Source organism: Canis aureus, chromosome 9 (assembly GCF_053574225.1).
Source record: "Canis aureus isolate CA01 chromosome 9, VMU_Caureus_v.1.0, whole genome shotgun sequence".
Taxonomy (NCBI): domain Eukaryota; kingdom Metazoa; phylum Chordata; class Mammalia; order Carnivora; family Canidae; genus Canis; species Canis aureus.
This window is the reverse complement of record NC_135619.1, coordinates 68731443-68755348: the sequence shown is the minus strand read 5'-3', so window position 1 is coordinate 68755348 and position 23906 is coordinate 68731443. Positions and strand designations below refer to the sequence as shown.

The 23906-nt window shown below is 50.5% G+C and overlaps 1 long non-coding RNA gene across 1 annotated transcript; it reads right to left on the bottom strand.

Moving 5' to 3' along the window:
• Nucleotides 1-6816: 6816 nt before the first annotated feature.
• LOC144320198 (uncharacterized) lies at nucleotides 6817-19780 on the bottom strand. The gene is made up of 3 exons (XR_013385756.1): nucleotides 19462-19780; nucleotides 11306-11442; nucleotides 6817-7068 (listed from the first exon to the last, which is right to left on the bottom strand). It is a non-coding gene; the product is annotated as an uncharacterized LOC144320198 (long non-coding RNA).
• Between the last annotated feature and the right edge of the window lie 4126 nt (nucleotides 19781-23906).

The window sequence follows — 23906 nt, the reverse complement described above, 5'->3', positions numbered from 1 at the left end:
TCAAATCAAGCAGCATTGAATCTAGCAGCTAGAAAGGAGCTTCGAGGAGGTGGGCAAACTCTAAGACTTTATAGGCAGAAGGGAGGGGAGACAGGAAGTTCTACAAGGTGACAAGAGGATTGATTACTGTAGGGGTGGTGGGGTGTTTTCAGGCAGATCACCTCACTAGGGCTGATCAGACACTTGCTCAATACCTGGTTTAAGATTCCATTTCTGGGACAACTGAAACTGTAAAGTCTTGAGTTGGTGCCATACAGCTTAGCCTAAGTGACTCTTTTGTTTGTTTGTTTGTTTTGTTTTGTTTTGCTTTGCTTTGTTTTTACCAGGGCTCACATGCAAGAGAGAAGAAAATGTATTCAATCGGTGACTCTATTTCACTGTTGGAGATCCTGAAAAATCTGGGGTGTGGGAGCCCCAACTCTATAGGTTGCCTCTGCCCCAGCACCCAGCCCACACTTTTATACTCACACTCAGTTCTCCCCGAGGAGAACCGTACCAAGGACCACGCACACTCAGCAATGGACTTTGCTGTCCGGTTATTGCAAAGAGACTACAGCACGCCATGATGGGGACTGTCACCCCCATTTTTAGGAGAGAGAGCACAGCTCAGAGAGGCCCGGGAGCCCTGCTGGGATCTCATGGCTGGATGCTTGTGGGGATACTCTTTCTTAAAAGTCTAGAAGTGAGATTTGTGTGTGACTTTCTGACACCCGTGACCTCTCCTGCTCCTGCTTCTTCATGAACCTTGACCTCTTGACCAGGAACCTGAACAGAGAAGTCAGTCTACTCAGGCACCAGGGAGGACTGACAGCCCTGGCACATGAGGTACATTGAGGCACACGAGGTACATTGAGGTGCGAGCAACAGGTGCTCAGAGACAGTGTCTTCACCGGGTTTGCCATGAGGCTCAGGGCAGAGAGTGGACCCAAATCACCTAACCCTACTTTCTGCTCTCCTGGCAGGTCTTACCAACTGGTAGCAGCCCATGCGTTGAATGCAAGGATGTGGACTGGATGCATCTCTCTTCATCTTAGTTTGGGTGCTCCCAACACAAACCCTAAGGGTAGGATTTGGGTGCAAGTAGTTTATTTGGAAGGTTGATCCCAGGAGGCATGTGAGGGAGTGGGTAAGGGAGGCCAGGACAGGAGGAGAGCCTGCAAAGGGGGCACCTGGGAACCCTCAGAAAGCCTGTGTAGATCACACCTCAGAATGGTCCCCCCTGGAACCAAGGGAGTTAAACATTTACCCACTGACTATCCTTTCTCATTGGCTGAGGGTGGCTCTTAGAGCATGAGCTCCCTGGTCTTCCCTGCCCCATGGGCCAGAGAATAGGCTCGGAAGGAGAGAAGCACAGTGAGCCTTCTGCACAAGAGTGGATGTGGGGGTCCTCCATCTCCCCATGCCATCCTGACCCCACCCCACCCCAAGGAACTCTACTTGCTTCGATGAAGACTTCTGCCCCTGGCTTCCAGGGTTCCACTGGCAGAGGTGAAGAGAGGGCTCTAGGAAGCCTGCCTGCTCCTGGCAAGACCCCCACTCTTCCCACCCAACACCACTCACAGACTCATGGTCACCTTTTGCCTTGAGGTCTTGGGGACAGACACCGCAGTGCTCCTCCCTCAGGTTACATCAGCCACCCCAAGGCATCCAGGATTCCCACGTTACCTCTCATCCCCATGTGGTGCAGGGCACTAAGCCCCGAGTTCCATCCCTGCTCCCCATCCTCCCTTCCAGGCTCTGTCCACTGGCTCCTGTCCCTAGTTTGTCCATGGTGAACAGTATGACCATTCATGGTATGGCCATCTGACATACAATATATTTTACCTGTTGTTCTCCAACTGTCAAGAGCATAAGCCCCAGGAGGGCAGGTACTGTTGTCTGTTTGTTCACAGCCAGACCCCCAGACCTGGGATGCTGCTGGCCATGGACTAGCAGCAGTAAGTATTTAATTCCTGTGGAATGACTGAAGTGGTCAGCTCAGGGATGGAAGCTATTTTCTCAAAGGCCGAGAAGGGGCCAGAAATACAGAAATGCCGCAAAGGTCATAAAATTTGTGACACACATCAAATGTGTGCTAAAGTGATACTTTTTAAAAGATTTTTTTATTTATTTGAGAGAGAGCAGGGGAGGGGCTGAGGGAGAGAGAGAGAATCTTAAGCAGACTCCATGCTGAGCGTGGAGCCTGATACAGGGCTCGGTCTCACAACCCTGAGATTGTGACCTGAGCCAAAACCATCAGACGCTTAACCGACTGAGCCACCCAGACCCCTAGAGTAATGCTTTTAACACAAAAGTATTGCAGCACAACTCACTGGGTGAGTTTTGAGACAAGGACCACATTTGTTTCAATGAATTCTTACCGATGGGCCTGCACCCCAGACATGAGACCTCCCGGGGACCCACAGATGAAATTCACACAAGGCTGTCTTCCTGTTTCCATCCTTCAGAGCATCCATGTGCCCGAGTCCATAACCTCATTTGGGGTACCCACCCAGTGTCCAAATTCTAGCCCATTCCCACTTCTTCCCTCGCTCTATAAGCCCTGCTGTCCAGAATGCCCTGCTGAGGCTCCTCACCCAGCCACCACCCACAGCCTGCCCGCTGGCACCTATGTCTGTGACCCCAGTTGGCTGCCCATCCCATGTGGTAGAGAAGCCAGTGTTCCCCACCCCCTTCCTTAGCATCAACCCTGGTCCATCTGGCTCCTGCTTGATCTTCCCCGTAGGACCTATTACCACCTACCCCACCCTAAACTGTGTTTTCTCAGGTGTTTACATCTGCCCCCTGTCAATCGGCTGTAGGCTGCACCAGGGCAGGGATTCTTGCCCATTTTCTCCCTGCTGATTCCCAAGCACTCAGCACTATGCCTAGCGCATAGCGGGAACTCAATAAACTGCCTTCTCCCATGAGGCAGGAAACAACTTACCAGGCAGACAGATGATCCACCCACCTGGGACATTTCTCAGCGGGCCCCAGGGTCTGGCACCCAGGCCCCTGCCCCCTGCTTGGCTGCTGGGAGCTCTCTTCTTAGGCTGATGGAAGCAGCCAATGTCTCCACAGGCATGGACCGCCCTCAAAACCAGCCCCACCAGACAGATCCCGTTAATTAGGGCACCCCAGCCAATGACCTATGGCACGAATGCATTAGGTGGATGTCTGGGGGTGATGTGCTCTGGCTTTTTAAACAGACCCCTCATTAGTGCTCTGCAGGTCTTCTGCTAAAACAGTGCCAGGTGCATCTCAGGGGAAGGCAGGGGCTCACCAGAGAGGAAAAAGACTAGTGCTCCAAGCGATCTGGGCTGAAACCTAACCTCTATCGTATCCTCCCTCCTAGGGAAACTTGACCGCAGCTAAGTCATCTGAACACACTTCAGTTTCTTTGCCCGAACGTGGGGAGGCCGTTTCCCAATTCCAGGGAATGTGCAATGGATGTAGCATGCAACACTCTGCAAAGGCACCTACCTGAGTGATCTGGAAGGGTGTGGCCACCTGGGACCACTTCATCGATGATGACGACAACACCGAAGACAATGTTGAAGTTTTGATGGACAACAGTTTACTCTGTGTCCTCTGCTGGTGTTTTCACAGAAACTCGTCTCATTTAAACCTCACCATACTAGAAGAAACAGGAATTATTACCCCATTTCACATAGGAAGAGCTGAGTCCTCAGAAAGCTCTTGGGCAAGTCCAACTGGGGAATTGGGGAGCAGTCTTCAGGGGGGACCCTGATTGAGAGCCCACCGCCTTCTGCTGTCTGAGGTGTTGTCACAGGCTTCAAGAAGGTAAAGACCCTCTCTTGGGGCAGGCCAAGGCTTGGTTCTTTCATGGCATAGGATGACCCCTGAGCTACATGGCCTTGTTGGCTTGCTCCCAGGCACTCGAGAGACCTTCCCAACCTTGCACACCTCCTAGGCACCACGCCCAAGTGGCGTTGGAGCACTTTGTGAGGTCCATTAGCTGAAAGGTGGGTGGCCTGAGGGCCAGGGGGGAAGAAGCTAAGTTAACACAGTGGGGACCTTGAACTGGATCAACAAGAGCAGCTCTGGTGTGATTGCTGTGCCCCTGAAGAAAGGATCCAGCTCTGCAGTCTTAGAATGCTCTTGACACTTTGATTACAGGTCTTAACAGGCTCAAATATTTCCCACATTGGTTTCCTGGAAAACTGATCCACTAGATGCTCTTTGGGGTGGGGTTGGAGGGTCCTTGGCTAGACTCACACATACAGTAACAGGTGCAGGTGACCTCCTACAGGAGGTCAAGTGTTGCCCAAGGTCAGTTGGCTATGGGACACTCTCACCTGCTTCCTCCCTTTTAGAAATGCTGGCTTACAGCGCTTTCCTACCTCAAAGTAGGTAGGAAACCCTATTGGCCTTGGAAAGTCCATTGGGATTTTAAGTCTACACTAAGGAAAACAGACTTGTTTGTGGAAGTCCCCCAAATATCAGGTGTCAAGCAAGTTGCCTTTACATGCAGTATCCATTCATCTTCATAACAGTTGTGTAAAAGGGAGAATTGGCTGCTTCTCTCCACTGAGCATCTTCCAGAATCATCTGAAAAGAACATTCTAATTTTCTTTTTCTGGCAAACATACCTCTCCAACTCTTCTTTTTATTTTATTTTATTTTATTTTATTTTATTTTATTTTATTTTATTTTATTATTATTTTATTTTATTATTTTATTTTATTTTTAAAGATTTATTTATTTATTTATTTATTTATTTATTTATTTACTTATTTATTCATGAGAGACACACACACAGAGAGAGAGGCAGAGACATAGGCAGAGGGAGAGGCAGACTCTTCACAGGACCCCAATGCAGGACCCAACTCTGGATCCCAGAATCACGACCTGAGCTGAACTCAGCTGCCCAACTGCCGAGTCACCCAGGCATCCCACCAACTCATCTTTTTAAAGAACAGCTTTATTGACACAGAACATACAATTCACCTGTTTAAACTGTATGATTCCACAGTTTTAATGTATTTCCAGATGTCCACAACCATCACCCCTGCCAATTTTGAACACTTTCATTAGTTCAGAAATAAGCCCTGTACCCTTTAGCTATCACCTCTCATTCTTTCATCCCCCCGGCCCTAATCAACTACTCATCTATTCTCTGTCTCTATAGATTGGCCTGTGCTGCACATTTTATACCAATGGAACCACACAACATGTGGGCTCGCATGACTGGCTTCTCTCACTCAGCACACTGTTTTCAAGGCTTGCCCACCTGGTAGCAGGGGTCAGTGCCGCATTCCTTTTATGGCTCAGCAGTATTCCGTTGTATGGACAGATCACATCTTGTTTATCCGTCCATCCACTGATGGACATTTGGATTGTGTCCACCTTTTAGCTACTATGAATAGTGCTGCTATGAACATTTGTGTACAGGTTTTCATTCTTTCTGGGTGCATACCTAGAACTGGAATTGCTGAATCCTATGGTGACTCCATGTTTTACCATTTGAGAAACTGCTGGACTGTTTTCCCAAGTGACTGCACTATTTCACATTCCCACCCGCAGTGTAGGAGGGTTCTGCTCTTTCTCATCATTGCCAACACTTGTCATTGCCTAGTCATCTCTAGCTCACAACCCACATGGGGCTCCACGGGAGTGGAGGTGTGGTTGCCTCTCCCCTCCCTGTATCCATACACCGTCTAGGTACTGTGTGCTGTGGGCCACAGTGGAATTCACACTGATGAGCCATCCGATGAACAACTGAGTTACTATTTATTGTTTTTGGTGGGGGGAGGTTTTAAGGGGTAAGCACTAAGGGAATTACCATTGTGTGCAAGAGAGAGCCCATTCTGGGTCTGCACCCCAGCTTCCCCTACGGGCTGAGTGCTCCCAGATCTGAGCCACAGCCCCCTCACCTGGGAAATGGAACATCCCCAGGGGCCTTGTGCTGGGGAGAGCCCAACAGATGACGCTTGTAGCATCAATAGTTGGAAATGGCTTCAAGCAAATCCCCACCCAATGTTTGCATCTTTCCAGCCATGCTCCTGCATGCTTCCCATTTCTGGGTTCTGGGACCCAACATGGAGAGTTTTGCCTCTTTCTGAGCTGAACCCACAATGCTTCCACCTGCCTTCTCCAGATGAGTGGCCTCAGTTATAAGCACCACTGTATTATTAAATGCTCATTATCTGCCAGACTGTCCCCGGGAATTTCACATACTCCATCCCTAATCCTTCCAGCACCCCTAACAGTGTGGATTTGGCATCTCCAGGTTAGGGATGAAGATGTGGAGCTCAGGACATTGAGGGTGTGCACAGAATCCAGAAGCCAGGAGGTGGCAAAACCAGAAAAGGAAACCGAGTCTGGCTGCACCCAACGTGCTTCCTCTTCCCATCCTTCCTGGCTTCTTTTCCACCTCTCGCTCTTCACAGGTGGCCAAAGGATGGTCCAAAGACCAATAAAGTCTGTCCTAGGCGCCTTTCTTTCCTGGTTCCCAGCCCACCACCATCATGGCCACCTCTCCAGCCCCCCGGCCCAGCTGCTACAATATCCCTGGTATCATGACAACGAGAGGCTGTCAGTTTTCAGCTGCAATAGAGTCCTTTTCGGCTCCGCACTAAGTGTCCATTAAGGATGCCCTCTCCCCTAAAGCATGGCGTTCCCAGGTTAAATTCTTTATAAGCAGATGTTTATTTTTAGAGAGCCACTGTATGGGCTATTACTGAATGCTTAAGCAGTTTTTTAAGACAGGGTCACCAAAGGCTCCCACTGTAGAAAAACCTCCACATAATGCTGCCCGCTGAACAACACAGCCAAGGGAAGAAAGACAGAGGCAGAGAGAAAAGGAGGCTTTTATTTAAAGAAGGAGGAATTTGAGAAGGGGGGTGTCCTCTGAAAGCATTTCCGTTGCAAGATGCAGACTTACACGTTTCCATTCAAGGTGAAAATGAAGTCAATAAAGTTTATTTTTCCAGATAGTTTGAGTGAGTGTGACAACAGCCATCAGGATGCAGAGGCCGGGCTGGGACGCACAATGCCACGCTGGCCAGGGCTTAATGCGAGTGTGCAGAGGTCCTTCAGATGCCTCGTCTCTATCTCATGCACCTGCTGGGGGAAGGCGTCAGCAATCAGGGGACGTGTGGAAGCTGGAAGGGGGAACTGTGGGTTTTCCTCCTGTTCTGGACGTGGGAGTTTTTGTGGGATGCTGCTAAGGGCGACAGTAGGCCTTGTCCCCACACCATGGTACTGAGGCCTGGTCTGAGAACAGCAACAACAGCTTCAGAAGGATAGTGAGAGAGCTAAGAGCTCCCAGTGTGGCCACTTTCTAAGGAGAATCCATGCCGTGGCAGCACCATCACCCCGCAGGACGACAGTGGAAGAGGGTATGATTACTCCCCATTTGTAGCAGAAGCTACCGTGGAGAGGCTAAGCAACTAGCCGGTGGTAGAGACTGCTGTGTGTCCATCAGCACTCATCTCCTTGCCCCAGGGTCATGCAGGTAGACTAGATGCTCCAGCTTCCGGTTAGGTGCGGCCCCAGGACTGAGCTCTGGCCAAGGGAATGTGGGCAAAAGGAAGGGGTGCCACTTCCAAGCCTGGCCCAGAGACCCTCCCCTGCACCCTTGTAAACTTGCACTGGCTGAGTGAGGAGAGCATTCCAAGGCGGGGGGGACACAGGCTGGAAGGACCCATTGACCACAGGGCGGGCTGCCAGGCCAGTCAGCAGTGTGAGGGGACTGAATTGCTCGTAACTCTGGATTCATCTATAGTGGAAGCTCTGGTGGTGGAGGCACATACAATCCCCCCACCTCAGGACCCTGAGAAAACCCAGAGAACTATAGTTGTTCCCTGTACCCCCTCCCCATATCTCACGCCGTGATGAGCGATCAGTCCACATGCAGCCACTTTCCACTCCACGCCAGGCTCTGCTGACTGCTGGGGTCACAGATGCATGGCATGGTCCCTGTCCTTGTTTCAGCCCTTAGCAGTTCTCCATTATAGTCTTTCCCTTGATGTGTTTTGGAGCCCATTTGTAGGCCAAGAAGCACAGCGCTGAGCAGAGGGGACACAGAAAGGGAAAAGGTGGCCTGACTCTCAAGGGGTTCCTAGAGCAGTGGGCACATAGATGGGGGTATTGGTACACTGGAGACACTGAGGATGAGGTCCCTAGTTGGCCCTGGGAAGCTAGAGAAAGTCGGTCACAGAAGGTGGTGGTTGAGCTGAGGCTTGATGGGTGAGCGAGAGAGAGCCCAGGGGTCCAGCAGTCTGAGGGGAGTCTGGAAAGAGGGTCCAGCATGAGCAGACACAGCACCATGAGAAAGAAAGGCATGATGGAGGGAATCTGAGATCTTTGATGTGACCAGAGCTGAAGTGCAAGACAGGAGTCTCCTGCTCACCAGGATCTCCCCAGTTCAGGCTCTCATCGCCATGGCAGTGGCCTCCTGTCTCCAGCCGGACTTCTCCAGGCTGTCCTCCACACTGCAACAGATGTGTGCCCTCTAAAATCTGTGGGACCATGTCACCATCCTGCTCAAACTACACCTTAGCTACCCTGGATATTGGCGAACTCCTAACAGTGGTCTACAGAGCCCTTCTGATTCTGCCCCTTGCTGGCTTTCCTAGTCACATGTGCTACGCTCTGCCCTGAACTTAATATTTCAGCAACTCTGAGCCACCCCTTGCTGTGCCTCCATGCCATTGTTCACACTGTTCCCTCTGCCTGGAATGGCCTCCCCACCCCCACCTGACTTATACACCTCACCAGCCCTACCCACTTCCTACAGGATATCCATACCTGCCCCACCACACCCTCACAACAAGCTGTGTTCCTCTGTGTCCCCTGCACATCTTCTACCATCACCCTTGACTATGGCCAATGGGTTTATCCACTCCCTGGTTGTCTCTCGGTGTACGGTGTACAGTGCCTGGCATGCAGGTGAGGCTTGGTTCAGGTTTGCTGAACTAATCAGATGGAGAATGGCCAGGCTACCTAACAAAAGCCCAATCATACCAATGACCTTTGGTCATCTGGATTCGGAGGTGGTCAACCTAGCTGGAAATAAAACTGGAGCTGGCTTTGCTTGGTTTAAAATTAGTAGTTGTTTCTCTCTTAGACTTTTACACCTCTCTGACTTAGGTCAGGTTCCCCAGAAGCAGCCCCCCCTAGTGAGAATTCCTGTGAAATCATTGATTGTTCCTGTTTCCAGAGGAGCAGTAAAAGTGGGGTGGGGAGGGAAGGGGGCCCACACAAGGTGGTGGTGTCCAGCAAAATGCCACAGATGGCAACTGTGATGCAAACCCTCAAGCATCCTGGCACATGTCAGGTTGTCCCAATGAGACACAAGGGCATTGTGGTGTTCATATTTTGATACCCAAACACCGTTGGCCCTTTAGGTACATGAGCTAAGTGGACTTCACTCCTGAGGGCAGTCCTCCAGCAAAAAGGGTGCACCACTGGCTCTTCAAGTGGGTGTGACCATGGCCATGATTGCAGAGGGTCCAGGTGGAACACCAGCAGCTGCTGCTACATTTCCACACTCAATCTTCCCACTTGTGTGTGGTGGGGGGAGTTCCCAGGTCTCTTCTATCTCTGGCTTTGCAACCTCAAGATAATATTCCAGTCCCCAAGGGTGCCTGGGTGGCTCGGTCAGTTAAGCATCTGCCTTCTACTTGGGTTATGATCTCGGGGTCCTGGGATCGGGCCCCATGTTGGGCTCCCAGCTTAACAGGGAGTCTGCCTCTGTCCCCCTCTGTCTCCTCCCCGCTGCTTATTATCTGTTTCTGCCTCTCTCTCTTCCTCAAATAAATAAATAAACTCCTAAAAAAAATCCAGTCCCCAGCAGGCTGTCCCCAAGGGCTCAGAAAGACACTGCAGCCAGCCAGAAGCAACGACAGTCCTTTCCTGGGCACTAGAAGCCTGGGAAGGAGCACACAGCTCAGGTGGATGCTCTACCAGGAGTCCTTACAATGGAGCACCATCAGCATGGCACCATGAGCAGCTGAGGACCTCTTCCCTCTGTTCTGATTCTCTTGTCACAGTCCTGTCATCTCTGGCCATCAGAGATGCAGAGATGCAGTACCATGGGACAAATCCCAGCCTGCAACTCTCAACGCAGGCTCCCCTGGGCTTTTACCAAGGGTTGTGAGTGGAGCAACATGATGAGATTTTTCCTACCAGGAAATGCTCAAGAGTTGTGGCTGGATGTGCCCATTCAGAGACACAAACCCGAGGAGGACAGATGTTAAGGCATCTGGAAACAAGAGGCTTTAGGGAGTCAGAAGGGCTGAATTTCAATTCTGGTTTTGCCTTTACCAGCTGTATGATCTTGGGGCAAGGGACAGAGTTCCCTGTCTTTTTTCCCCATTGCCAAACCACACAAAATTTTCCTCAAGCTGTTGTAAGAATTAAACTGGATTTCCTATGTAAAATTGCTCTGCACACAGTAGGTGCTTGAACAACATGTCTGTCTTCTGTTCCTTCATTTTACTGACATCTCCTCATGCTCATTGTCTTTATTATGAAGAGTGCTCAAGAAATACTGGTTGAAAGAATGAATATGTGAATGGATGGATGGATAGATGGATGGATGTATGGATGGATGGATGTATGGATGGATGGATGATGACTGGATGGATGGATGGATGCATGAAGGGCTGGGTTTTGGAGTTAGGCAGACCTAGGTTTTCATCCCGACTCTGCTATGTAATCTCCTTGAGGTTACTTTACCTCACCAAATATCCTCTGTAAAATGGGCATAATAATTCCTGTTTTCTAGAACTGTTAAGAAGAAAAAATGAGAAAGTGGATCTAACAGACCAGAGTGAGTAAATGTACATGGCAGACACTCATCATGGCCTCATGGACACTGTATTACCTCCACCTGATGACTTTGGGTTTGGCCATGCGACTTTCTCTGGCCAATGGCATATGGGCCAGCGGAAGTTAGCCAGCTCCAAACCTAAGCCTTAAGAGACCATGTTGTCTTGTGCTTCTGCCTTCGCCTAAGAAGCCCTCCCCCTGGGTAGCCATCGTCCCTTCTGCCGGGGGGCCCAGAATTAAACATGTGAGGAGCAGAGTCACCCCACCAAGCAGATCCATGGTGAAGCAGAGCTGCCAAGCTAAGCCCAGCCAATCTGCAGATTTATAAGAAGTGTTATTTAAAATCACTGGGTGTAAGGGTTGTTTGTTATGCAGCACTTTGTAGCAAAAGCTAGCCAATACATGTCCTGCTCATCGGGGCTCTCCTTGGGTTCCCATCTGCTGACACACACTGGGAACTAGACCCCTACTCTCCCGAAAAGGATTGTAGCATGCCTTCCCCACCCACCAGCAAGCTGTACCTCACCTCCTCCATCTACAAGTCTCGCTCCGAACGTCCACATCCCATAGACACCAGCGGAGCACCCCACTCCTGAAGCAGCGCTTTAGCAGAAACGCTTTCATAGGCAAGAGAAGCAGCAGAGCCAAAGGTTCGCTTGTCACCTGTAAAAGAATTTTTTTGTTGGCAATAATGCCTTCGGCCCCGGCGCCCACATTCCTAGATCCGCCACTCAGCGTGAGTTAGGGACAGAGGTGTACGTTTCACCGAAGCTGCCCACTTCAATTTTCTCTTTGTCGAAAAGAAAAAAATTAAAAGTGCTTCATGTGTACATTGAAGTACATCATTACTTTCTGAGTGCTTTATCATCATTACCGAGTGTTCTCGTGCAATCACAGAAGACCTTGACTCCCGCGAATCGCGCTGCCTCCTGCTTGGGGGGCTGCTTCGACCGGCGGATTGCAGGCATTGTTCTGCCAACGTTAGGATGCCTCGTGTGAAGGAGCTGGAGAGGAAGCTCTCCAGGTAAATAGACACACTCTCTGTTTCCACTCAAGGCTCTGAGCCATCCCTAACCCCCAGTGATGCCGGGTAAATCGACTTTGCTCAAAAGGAAGCATTTTCTCCGGGCACCTCCATTTATCTCAGTAGATAGTGGGGAGACACAAAGAGAAGGGGGTTAATGCTGGGCAAATTGGAGATGGTTCCGGGGTCTGGTTGGGTGTGTGGAAACTGGATGGTGAATGTGAAGGTTATCTGAATTTAATTGAATTTCTCTAATCCCTAAGGCACTTATGCCTCACAAAGCTACCTAGCACCTCCTGGTTGAGACTAAATGGAAAATACCTAAGAGCCCTGCTTGTTGTTCTGGAATGTGGTCTCACCGGGCATCCCCCGCGGCGGGGTGTGCGTGGACTCAGGCCTGTCCACCCCAGAACTCGAGCCTCTCACTGAGCAAACCCAGGCCGAGGGCTCTCGTCCTTTCTTGTCCCCCAGGGAGCACGCCATCCATCCTCAGCACCCTCAGTGTGAGGGAGGAGGCCCGCTGCCCCAAAGGACGCGGAGGCCGGAGAGGATTGTCGGCTACAGGTGTGCAGAGCCCGCACGGCCGGAGCCAGGCTGGGCCCTGACCCAGGACACAAGCCAGGAACCCCAAGAGGTGGATGTGTCTGCTCTTTGAACAAAACGGGGAACACACCCAGAAACCATTCGTTCATTCACCGAGTATTTGTTGAGAACCTACTGTGTGTCGGGAACTGCTTCCCCCAGGTGCTAAATTACGGTTATTCCAAGCTTGCCGAATTATAGGTCTGGAATTTTCAGCATGTGCGATTTTGTCTCAAATCCCAACAAGGTGAGAACATTCTAGAAACTCTTTAAATGCATGGAGTGGGGGAAAGCAGAGGTAGGTCTCCTATCCTGTGAGCCACCGGATGGAAGGGGCGAGGCTCGCTTGAGTCCAGATGCCCAGCACCCCTCATGCACCTGCTTGCAGAGGCCGTAGGAGGAGTGAAGAATCGTCTAGACACTTTCTACCAGGTTGGGCTCTGCTGGCCGCTACCACTGAACCTCCCAGAATGCTCCTAACAGTCCTTGGCTGTCCTCTCCCCTCCACACCCCTGCTGGCCAGAGGGGCCGGATGACACTTTACACCCCTGCTCAACCTCCAGTGGCTCCCAGGGCCCCTCAAGGCAAAGTCACAGCTCTCTAACAAGGCCCAGATGGTCACCCTCGGTGAGACACGTGTCTGCTTCTCCAGCCCCATGTCTCGCCACCAGGTGCCTATGACAATATCACACACGCGCATACACACATAGATAGACACACACAGAGATAGAAACACACACCGTACACATCACATACACGTCACACACAGATATGCACACCCCACAGACACACACATAGGCAAACAGACACATATTCAGATACACATACAGGCCACAGATAGATACATGCAGACTGCACACTAGGCTCACATTCACACACACATCACACACACACAGATAGACACATATGGACCACACACACACACACCACACAGATACGACACACGCACGAATAGACACACTCATACAAAGATAAATACCCATATGCCACATGCACACATGCCACACAGACACACAGATAGACACATTTACACACACACACACACACACAATACAGGTAGATACACACACAGATACACACACCACACACATCTCACAAACAGCACATTCACACACCTGCACCCCTGCTGTTTCTTACCCACACACTTCACTGTTCATTCTCCTCTCCCGGGACACCTTGCCTGACCAACTCCCCCAGCTCTCCGCTCCATGTACCCAGGAAACTCCCCAGCGGGGAGGTCGCTGCCCCGAGCATCTTCTGACACACACCTGCTCTCATCTGACCCTTGACGTAGTCCTGTAGGTGGAGACCCTGGCTCTTCCCACTTTGCAGATAGAGAAACTGAGACCATGGGGTTATACAATGTGACCAAGGGCATAGTCACTGAGGGGTTGCTGGGAATCCACCCAGGCCTGTGCAGCTCCCCCAGTCCAGCCACAGGAAGGTCCCATTCGCTCCATTAAAAGATGCCGAACCAGTGGCTGCAGAAGTAAAGATGGTTGCCTGAGGTCACCCAGCAAGGAGCTGTGGAGCACCCCCCATCGTTTACAGTGGCCCCTTCTGGTGTCCACTCCTCCCCTACACTGGGGGCTGCTGGAGGACAGGGGTGATTTCTTACCTGCTCCTTCATCCTAGCCGTAGGATGATTCTTCACTCCTACGGCCTCTGCGGGCAGGTGCATGAGAGGTGCTGAGCATCTGGATGCAACATCCACGGGACCTGGCCCAGAACAGGTGCACCCGAAAGTGGGAATTGAATAAACACCCAAGCCACTCAAATGTCACGAGACGGTCATGCTGTTATGGTTTGTGGGCTGCATGCCACAAGTTGGAGGGACAAGGAAAGAAAGAGTATGAGTCCCCTGCCCCTGGCAACCAATCCTCATCCTCCAGGAAAAGTGTAGGGCTTGAAGGCTCATGTCCATGTCCTGCCTCTGCCCTGGTGAGATGCAGACAGTCTGCCAAGAAATCTTGAGAAATGGGCAATAACAACCCACACAGTAACTCTGTCTCCCCTTGGCCTAGAGCCTTCCTTTGGCCCAGGATGACCCCTGGAGGCTTGTCAAGCCCAGAAAGACAAAACCAAGGACTTGTACTTGCACCCTCAATGCAAGGATGTTTTGCTTGTTGCGGGGGCTGTCCCGCTCCTGTTTGCATCAGAGAGAGCTCGTTCGTGGCTGAGAGGGGCAGGACGGGAGGCGGGAGGTACCACGATCAGGAGGCTACTGCAGGGGGTGGTAAAGCCTACTGGGCATGGCGTGGGGGGCTCTTCCGGTGTAGGCCTGACATACCTGCTAACTGGTTGACCATAGAGCCTGCAGGAGAGAAGATCCAAAGCTGCCTCTCAGGTTTCTGTCCTATGGACAATGATACAACTTACAATGTTGATAGGACCAGGGAAGAGCAAGAGGATAAAATGATGGGTTCCAGCGGGCACCTGTTATGTCAGAGAGCTCTAGGGCATACCCATGGGGTGACTCTCAGGAGATGGTCATATGGGTGTAGAGTTTGTTTAGAGGGTAACCCATGGGCTGGAAATACAAATTTGGGGTAGTATAGTGAGGTTCCCCCAAAGAGCACGGGGCAGGGCTATGAGGAAATCATGGAGAGATCACTGTTATCAAAGCCAAACAAGGACAAATTCAAAAGGAGGAGGATTGATGGGGTCCTAGGGCCCAGGGAAGTCAGGGATAGAACTGGAGAGTGTTCACTGGACTCCCTGCTGTGGGCTGGATGCTGAAAGCATGTGGTGTCCTGCGCAAGCACCACACAACTGTATTCTTGATCTGCCTGAGGAGCCTCAGAAGCAGTGAACCGGTTTTTGCTTTGAGCTCACTTGGATGACAATCCCGACTTCTCAGGGGAAACTGAGGCAGAGAGCATGCCACCTCGGCATGGCTTTAGGGAACCGCCCTGACCTCAGGGAGAGCAGGCTCAGCGGTGGGCTTTGGACAAGAGAGAGGGGAGGCAGGAAGGCAGACAGGCAAGGTGTGTTCAAGGTTTGAGGGAACAGAGGCAGTGCCCCGAGAAGGCGCCCAGCCCCTGCCAGTGCTGGGAAGCTGCTAAGGCAACATGGGAGATGGAGAGACACCCCACCAAGACTGTGTAGGGTGATACCAAACCAGACCTTCCCCAAACAGGGTCTTTGTGCTCTGATGAGCTATTTACAAAGCTGTCCTCAAGATTCAAGGAGAAAGAAACTTAGCTGTTTTTAAGAATGGGAAACCAAAGACAATTTTAAAAGAGGGTGGGGGGGGGGACATCAAATGTCGTCGACTTCATCAGAAGCATTTCTCACCCTGACAAAAGAGAAATAACAAAGAGTGTGTTCTTATTTTTCCAGAGGGACCGTCTCTATGCTGGTGAAGAAGGAAGTCATAAAAGATATGGAGCAAATGCAATAACTGGATATTTCAGTGCATGGGAGGCTTATTCTTTAGGGGCAGGAAACCCCACAGTGGGACACTTTAGACAGACTACTTAATTTTGAAAGAAAAACAAAATTATTTGCAATTTCAATGGCAGCGCCATCACAGGCCTCTAGCACCGCCTCGGCAAGGAAATCAGTTGCCATGGCAACCTCAGGTTGCATCATTAAGAATTTTTTAAATGTTGAGAGGTGGGAGGCAGGGTTTTAAACACTGGAGGAAGAGAAGGAAGGAGGGAGGGCAGCGAGGTTTGAGAAGGGAAAGAAGTGATCCAAGAGTGAGTGGAAGTCTCAGCAGAGGGAGGAAATTCAGTGGATGAGTGGACGGTTCACTGTCTGTCCCAGAATCCCCAGAGGAAGCAGCATCCTGCCCCCACTTGGGTTCCTCTTTGTTTCACGTCCTAATTTGATCACTTTTTTTCCTCTGGTCCATTAAAAGGGAAAAAATTAGAAAGATGAAGAGGATTGCAAGCAGCAGCCTTGGTTTGCTTTGTTTTGTTTTTTAAGAGTCCTGGATGGATCCTTGTATTTCGAGTTCTTTTGCTAATGCTCTTCAATGGTTTGGTCCTGAACTTCCCCATCACGCAAGATATAAAAAGAAAACTTTGTACTTCACGTTCAACTTCTCAAAGCTCTGGCTCTAGCTCTTCACTCACATGGAAAACCATAATGGGTATTATCAGAAAGAATTACAGTTCTCTCCAAAGGAGCATTTTTACTCAAAGAATCGTGGAGGAAAGATTATGCCCTCACTCCCTGGCTACAATATTGTCTCTTCTTGAGAAATGAGAGCTTTGTTTTTCTTTTACCTGTGTCTTTGTGTGGGAGGGGGAGAGGGAAATGCAGGTGACCATCCAGGTCACTAGTGACCTAGGAAAGATCTGGAAACATTCCACTTTCCGCTTTGAAATACCCCCATGGTTAGCTATCTGGAGCTTCAGTTCCATTCTGTTTTGGAGTGATGTTCCTCCCTGTTTGGGTCCCCAGCAGTTCATTCTTCTTTATGACGTGGGTCCCCATGCAAATCTTTACCTGCACCTGCCACAGGCTCCCAGTGCTTCCAGAGAGGGCTCACCCTACATACTGAGGCTCTAGGGGGGAGGCTTTCTGCTCATCCTACAGAAAGGCAGGCGTGCCAGTGCACACGGCTGTGTGTTGTGATGGCAAAAGGACCTCGAGACAGAATACGTCGTGGCAGCTTTTGCAAGGGAATGGCTCTGGGTCCCCCCATTCAGTTCTGCTTCCACCAAAGAAGATGGCACCACCTTTGATGGCCTTGGGGCTCTGTTAAATCCTTTTACACACTCCCCCAGCCCATGTCCTCAAGTGGAAAATGAAATCGTGACAATAGTTGCTGCTCACTTTGGGAAGTGGGTGGGGGGATCCAGTAGATGGGGTGCAGGGAAGCCACTATGTGGACAGTGATGGGTTAGAGGGTGGCAGGTGTCCTCCCACGGGGGACTGGCTCCAGGTTCCCTCTTTGCACAAGGTTACAGCAGTCACACAACAAGTCGCAAGGACCCACCCATGCCCGTGTGTTTATGTGTTGGTTTGGTGCTTTCACCACTCAGTGGCAGAACTGACAGTTGCACCAGACACCATACAGTTCTCAAAGCCTGAAATGTTGACCATATGGCTCTTTACAGAGAAGGTTGTGTCGGTTCTTGGCTAGACACTTGGCAGGATGGGGGGGGGGGCGATAACTGAGGTAGGAGGTCAAGCTGAGGTCCTGCTCACCCAAAGAGCTTACAGCCAAGTGGAGGGGACTGACTGTGTGTATGCTCTTATTCTACTACAGGGCAGGCTGTCTTGAGAAGGGTTCAGAGAAGGTACAAAGGGATCTCAAAGGTAAGAGGTCCCAGCTCCCAGGGGGACTCAGGGAACTGTCTGAAGCCTGCACTTTGTGAGGTGCACACATGGAGAGGTGAGAGAAGGGCATCCACAGGGTGGCAGCCGCCTGGACAGAGACACCAGCGTGGAAACCAGAGTTGTGCAGCAAGGAGACAGGAAGCCCAAGATGCCCAAGGAAGAGCATCCAGAGACACGGATGGAATGAGACCTTTGAGCAGGGTGCTGGGGGCCTGGAATGGCAGTCTAAGGAGTTTGGAGTTTGCTCTCTAGACACAGAAAGTTTTTCAAAGTTTTTGAGCTAGGGAGTGAACGGGGAGGCTGTGCTTTGGGACCATTAAAAAGGCAGCTAGGTAGAGGATAGACTGGAGATTGATACTTCCAAGAGAAATTAAGCCTTAAGATTTATTCTCCGTAACCTAGACAAATGAAGTAATGTATAAGAAGGATTTTGCTAGCTATAAAATGTATGGGATTATTACGATTATTTATTATAACAATAATGCTAACCCAGGTAAGATTTAGACCTTTCTGCTCAGATTCATTTCCATGTTTCAATCACTTTAACAATGTACCCATCCTGGATTGTATTTTGACTTCCCCAGACTGTAATCGGAGCCCACGTAATATTGGGCGTGACGTGGTGAAGCAGTAATGTCTGAGCTTTTGTATCCAGGGCAGTTATCTTCAGTGTGACACAGAACATGTCGTGTCATCGTAACGTCACACAGCTTCCCACCAATGGGGCCTGGACACATCCTTCCAGTGGCCTTGGCCCAGCAGGGTGCTGACGCTGCAGCGCTGAGCTCATCATCAGAGGGATCAAGAGCCACAGCTACCTGCAGCCCCTGCCAGCAGGAGGAGGACACAAACTCATGGATGCTCATTGTGGGAGCCTCACCACCCAAGGAGGGAACAACGGGCCATTAGGAATGAGTCTGCCAAAATTAGGAACCAACATCTCATGTAACTGGTAAAATAATGTGATTGGAACTTTGTCTTTAAAAGCACAAGTGAAAATTGAGGCACCCGGGTGGCTCAGTCAGTTCAGCATCCAACTCGTGATTTTGGCTCAAGTCATGATCTCAGGGTCATGAGATCGAGCTCCACATCAGGCTCCCTGCTCAGTGCCCAGTGGAGAGACTGCTTCTCTCTCTCCCTCTGCTGTTCCCCCTACTTGTGCTCTTTCTCTGCCAAATAAATAAAATCTTTTTTTAAAAAATCTAAAGTGTTTATCAATTTTCCCGAGGGTTTTTTTTTTATCCATTGATATAAAATCATTTGAAACATCTATCATGTCATCAGCCATGATGCCAATTGAGCACTAACTCTTCGAAGACCACCGGGTCTTCTTCTTCTGCAGAGTCCAAGTAGCTCCCTAGTATCACTTGTGCTGACATCAAGAAGTCCTATTCTTTGGGCAAGATTTACAACTTCTTTGCAACTTGTTTGCCACTGTGTTCAACTCAAACCCAATAGACAAGACATTGACGTGGTGAGTGGAAGAGAAGTCAGTGTTGAGACAGGATGGTGACCCCCCCTGCCCAGGGGTGGGGACGGAAAGCCTGGGGCTGTCCACAGAGCTGTCCCCCAGTCCTTCCCACAGCCCAGATCAGCTCCTGGCGCATTCACAGAGCTAGTTGCACTCAGAACCTTCTCTATATTCTTCAGACACCTGGCCTCACTGCCCAAGGGATGATTCACCCAGTCCTCTGCGGAGATAGCAGAGGGCACGGGGCAAAGCATCCACCTCCTCCCAGCCCCACACCTACAAGCTCAGATGTGCCCACAAGAGCTCTCACCTCTTTTTCTCCAACAGGAGTCCACAGGGAAGACTCCTGCTTGAGCTTATTCTCCCCACGTCTTCTGCGTTCAAGCCCTTTCCATTGGTGCCTTGGAGCAACATGTCATTTGCTTGCAGACCTTCCTTCTCGTTCTCCTTTGCCATGGCTTCCTGTGAGTGGAGCCAACTTCCCACTCCACTGGCTGTCGGCCTGACCACGTGACTGACTATAACTACAAGCGAGGACTGTGTGACGGTTCCCAGTAGGGGCTTTGAGGAGCATCGCTGATCCTGACGCTTTTGTGCCACCACCTTGGTGATGGAAAAGCAAGCTCAGGGGATCCCTGTGTCCTCAGCCTGGGCCCTGGGATGGCAGACAGTGGAGCACACCTGGATGGAAAACCTGGTCAAGCCCAGATGAGCCACGGTTGATCCACAGACCAGTAAGAGGGAAGGAAAAATTCATTTAGGGGGGCAGCCTGGGTGGCTCAGCGGGTTAGCGCCGCCTTCGGCCCAGGGCATGATCCTGGAGACCCGGGATCGAGTCCCAAGTCAGGTTCCCTGCATGGAGCCTGCTTCTCCCTCTGCCTATGTCTCTGCCTCTCTCTCTCTCTGTGTGTCTCTCATGAATAAATAAATAAAATTTAAAAAAAAGATCATTTCGGAGCCACTGAGATACAGGGGTTGTTTGCTACGTATCATTGCTACAAACCCTAATACAGCCTCTTCTTCCTCCACAACCCATGAGCAGAGATGAACATCTATAATTTTTGTTGTAACAAAATTCTATGGTACACATGATGGGGGTGTAGTCAATCCTGCCAGAGAACAGGAAGGGAGATCGGGGTTAGCCTGGGTGCTGGGGGAGGGAGAGGAGTTGTTTCTTATTCTCTGCACCAAGAAACAGCCTCACCCGGTGGTGAGGGTGGATTCTGGAGCCTGTTTGCCCAGCTTTGGGTTCCCAGCTCTATTACCTTGGGTAAGTTACCAACCCTTCCGTTGATCTGTGGAACTAAAATGACAGGGTCTATGAAACGGAAATGCTGGTAATAATAGCATCTCCTTGGCAAGCTGATGGAAGAAGGAAGTGAGTTAAAATACGACATTTAGAGTCATGCCTGGCACAGAGTGTGAGCTCAATCAAGGTGATTGCTTTTTTTTCTGTGTCTCTTCTCCCCCCGGTTATGGGCTCCAGCCTGTATCACAGCTACCTCTGTTGCTACATAGTAGGTGCTTTCTGAACACCTCTTGGAGTACACGCAGCCACCTGCCACTTCGCAGACTCCCATGAGCCCAACACAGCAAAGGAGCCTGAGCTTCTTGGAGCAGCTTCCAGGGACTCAAAACACGCCAACTCCCCTGGCTTGGTCCTCTAGATTCATTCCTCCACATCCTCCCATCTCTGCCATGCCCAAGTGTCCTCATGCCCTCGTGTCCTTGTGTCCTCGGCTGGCAAACCTAGCCCAGACGTCAACCCTGCATCCCTCAGGCCCTCAGAAGTAATGAGGGCAGGAGCAGGGGCAGGGTAATGCGAAACCCATTTCCAGTCTGGATGTGAGGTGGGGCGGTGGGGGCGGGGTGCCTGGGAAATGCCACCTGGCTGGACAGCCACTCCCAGACATTCCTGAAGGGGGGCATGAGCCTTTGGTGAGTAGCTGACACGTCAATGCCTCAGCTGGTCATGAGAAAATCGAGTGGCGTTTCTCATACACCTGAGCTAAGGGCCCGAGTGCCATGCCAGTCACCCAATTGTAGCAAATATGTTGCCCTGGCCACACGTCCCTGGGATACATTTAGGCCCTCACCCCGAGCCAGCTCACTATCCTGCCTGTCCTGAATGTCAGGTTCCTGCTGTCCCGCATCCCCCTCCAAGCACTCCCGCTCTGCCCAAGGTGGAAAGGTGCAATCCAGTGCTCTGTATTTCCAGCTCAGGCCCCCACTTTCCAGGTCCCTGTGGGTTTGCCCTGGCCATCCCCAACTCTTCCAAGAGCGCTGCACCGCCTCAGCTGCTGGAGAATGCACAGCCCCAAGCTGGGGGTGGCCTGGACAGTCAGCCCTCCTGCACCTGCCAGCACCCAGGTCCTTGGCACCTCTGCAGGTACCCCAAGGTGAGGCTCCACTCTTTCTCCCTGGTCTTTTCTGCCAGCTGGGGCCCATGTCAAGTGTAAGGAACCCCCCCACCGAGAGTCTGCCCAGGGACCAGATGTCTGCGTCCCTCCCACACAGGGTCACCCCCTTTATTCCTCTCCCTCCTCCAGCCAGGGCCTCCCAACCCAAAAGGGTGTCATCCCTCAAGGGGGCTGTACATCCTCTCATGGGAGGAGGCCTCCGCTGGCAGAAAATGCCACTGCGGAAATATGGCCACCTGCCATGTGGCAAGAATATGCAAAAATTATAGTCAGAAATGGGCTTCTGATTCTGTGGGGTAGAAAGGTCAGGAAGGAGGGTGTCCAGAAGGGAAGAAGTGATCAAATATGAACAGTGTCATGCCACTGTTCCTCTTTCTCTTAGAGCATCGGTGAAAACCTTGGGGACCTCCAAATTGAGAACAAAATATGCAAGTATGATCCTAAACCAGGGGTTCTCTGCCTATGTGCTATGAACACTTTGGGCCAGGGAATGCTCCTTGGTGGGGGCCGCCCTGTGCCCTGCAGGGGGTTGCACAGCATCCTCGGCCCCACCCACTAGATGCCAGTAGCAAGTTGTGACCCCTAAACTTGACAAAATGTCTTCTGGGGGATAAAATCAGCACCCCCGCCACCTGGAACCGCTGCTCTACAGCAGTAAGATGCACCCGTTGTCGAAGGAACATACAAATTCAGTTTGTGACACACTATCCAATCAAAATATCATGTGAGCCACAAATGCAAACCCTGGATGTAATTTTAAATTTTCTAGTCGTGACATTTTAAAAAGTTAAAAAAAAAAAAAGGTGAAACTAGTTTCAATCACATGTTTGATTAAACCCAATATATCCAATATAGCATTTCAACCTGGAATAATATTAAAAATGACTAATGCAATAGCTCACATTTTTTCGGTACTGGGTCTTGGAAATCCAGTGTGGATTTTACACCTACAGACATCTCCACGTGGACTCACCACATTTAAAGGGCTCAGTAGCCACACGAGCTGGTGGCCACTGTTCAGCCAGTGGAGCGGACCGCAGAGCTGCTACACGATCATAGCCTCAAGTTCCAGCTCACCGGCCAGTGGACCTAAGGGACTCTCTCTAGCCCCTGTGTCCTTATCTGCAAAATGGGACAAGGATGCCTCTTTGGGAGATGCACCTTCAGAGCAGTGGGTGGGCACTCACGGAGCGAGGTGACCGTCCCCGGGGGTTCCTAGTGGTCCCACCACCCGTTCTCTCTGCAACCCTGGAAACGGTGTCTCCCTGAAGGTCTCAGCCCCACAAATCCTCTGCTCAGGGCCACAGGGTTCTTCTCGGACATTCGTTCCCACCTTGTATTTGTTCATAAAAGTGCTTTTCCTAGAATGCAACCAAAAAGCGGGGAGTGGGGAGTAATCACACGTGTTTGGCGTCTCCGATATTAATAGCACCAAGTGTCACATGCTATGACAGTGATGAAAGTGGGTATGGACGTGGGGCCCCCTCTCCTCTGGGAGGCAACGCTCCCCCTTGCAAACAGAAAATAAACACAGCCCTGCTGGAGCACAAATGCCAATAACTGTGAAATTTTGATTAAATAATAGATATGTGTTCAGAAGCACTTCTTTATAGTATGTGATTAAGAAAGATAACTAGACATTCTTACAGCCCTAATGATAGTAATTACCACAACACATAAAGTGCAGAATATGACACCAGAAAGGCCATTATTAACCTTTTCCAGGGTTATTTTTTGGGGTGTATTTTTGACACCGTGGACACCGGCACTCAGAAACGAAATAAACCCAGAGCTGAGGCAATTACCCTCAGTTATTGCCCTGATCTATCATGGGATCAGGATGGGGGGCGAGGAAGGGAGAGAGAGGAGAGACAGTGCGCAGGGGGCATAAAAAGTCTTTTATACAAAACAGATGCTTGTTTAATATCGAACATCTGGCCAGTCTTATAAAGATTTGTATTAACATTTCTGCAACTGTCAGTAATTCAGAAAACTGACAGAGCTTCCCTGTTTAAATTTTTGCTATAAATAACAACCTTAGACCCAAGCTTTTTTTTTTTTTTTTTTTCTGCTTGCATGCAGTTTTTGGTCACTGACATATGAGACCCACTGCTCAGCACTTTCTGTCCGGCCCTGAGGATGCAGGGAAGCAGCACCTGCTCTGAATTCTCATTTCCCTGCACCTCCTTGAGAGCTGCCCCCCGTCCCAGCCTCGGGGATGCCTGGTCCCACCCAGCTTTCCTCTCTTCCATACCAAATGCATCAGTTAGCTTTTGCCGCATAACAACCTGTCCAGAAACTGAGTGGTTTCTCTCAAAACAAATAGTGACCATTT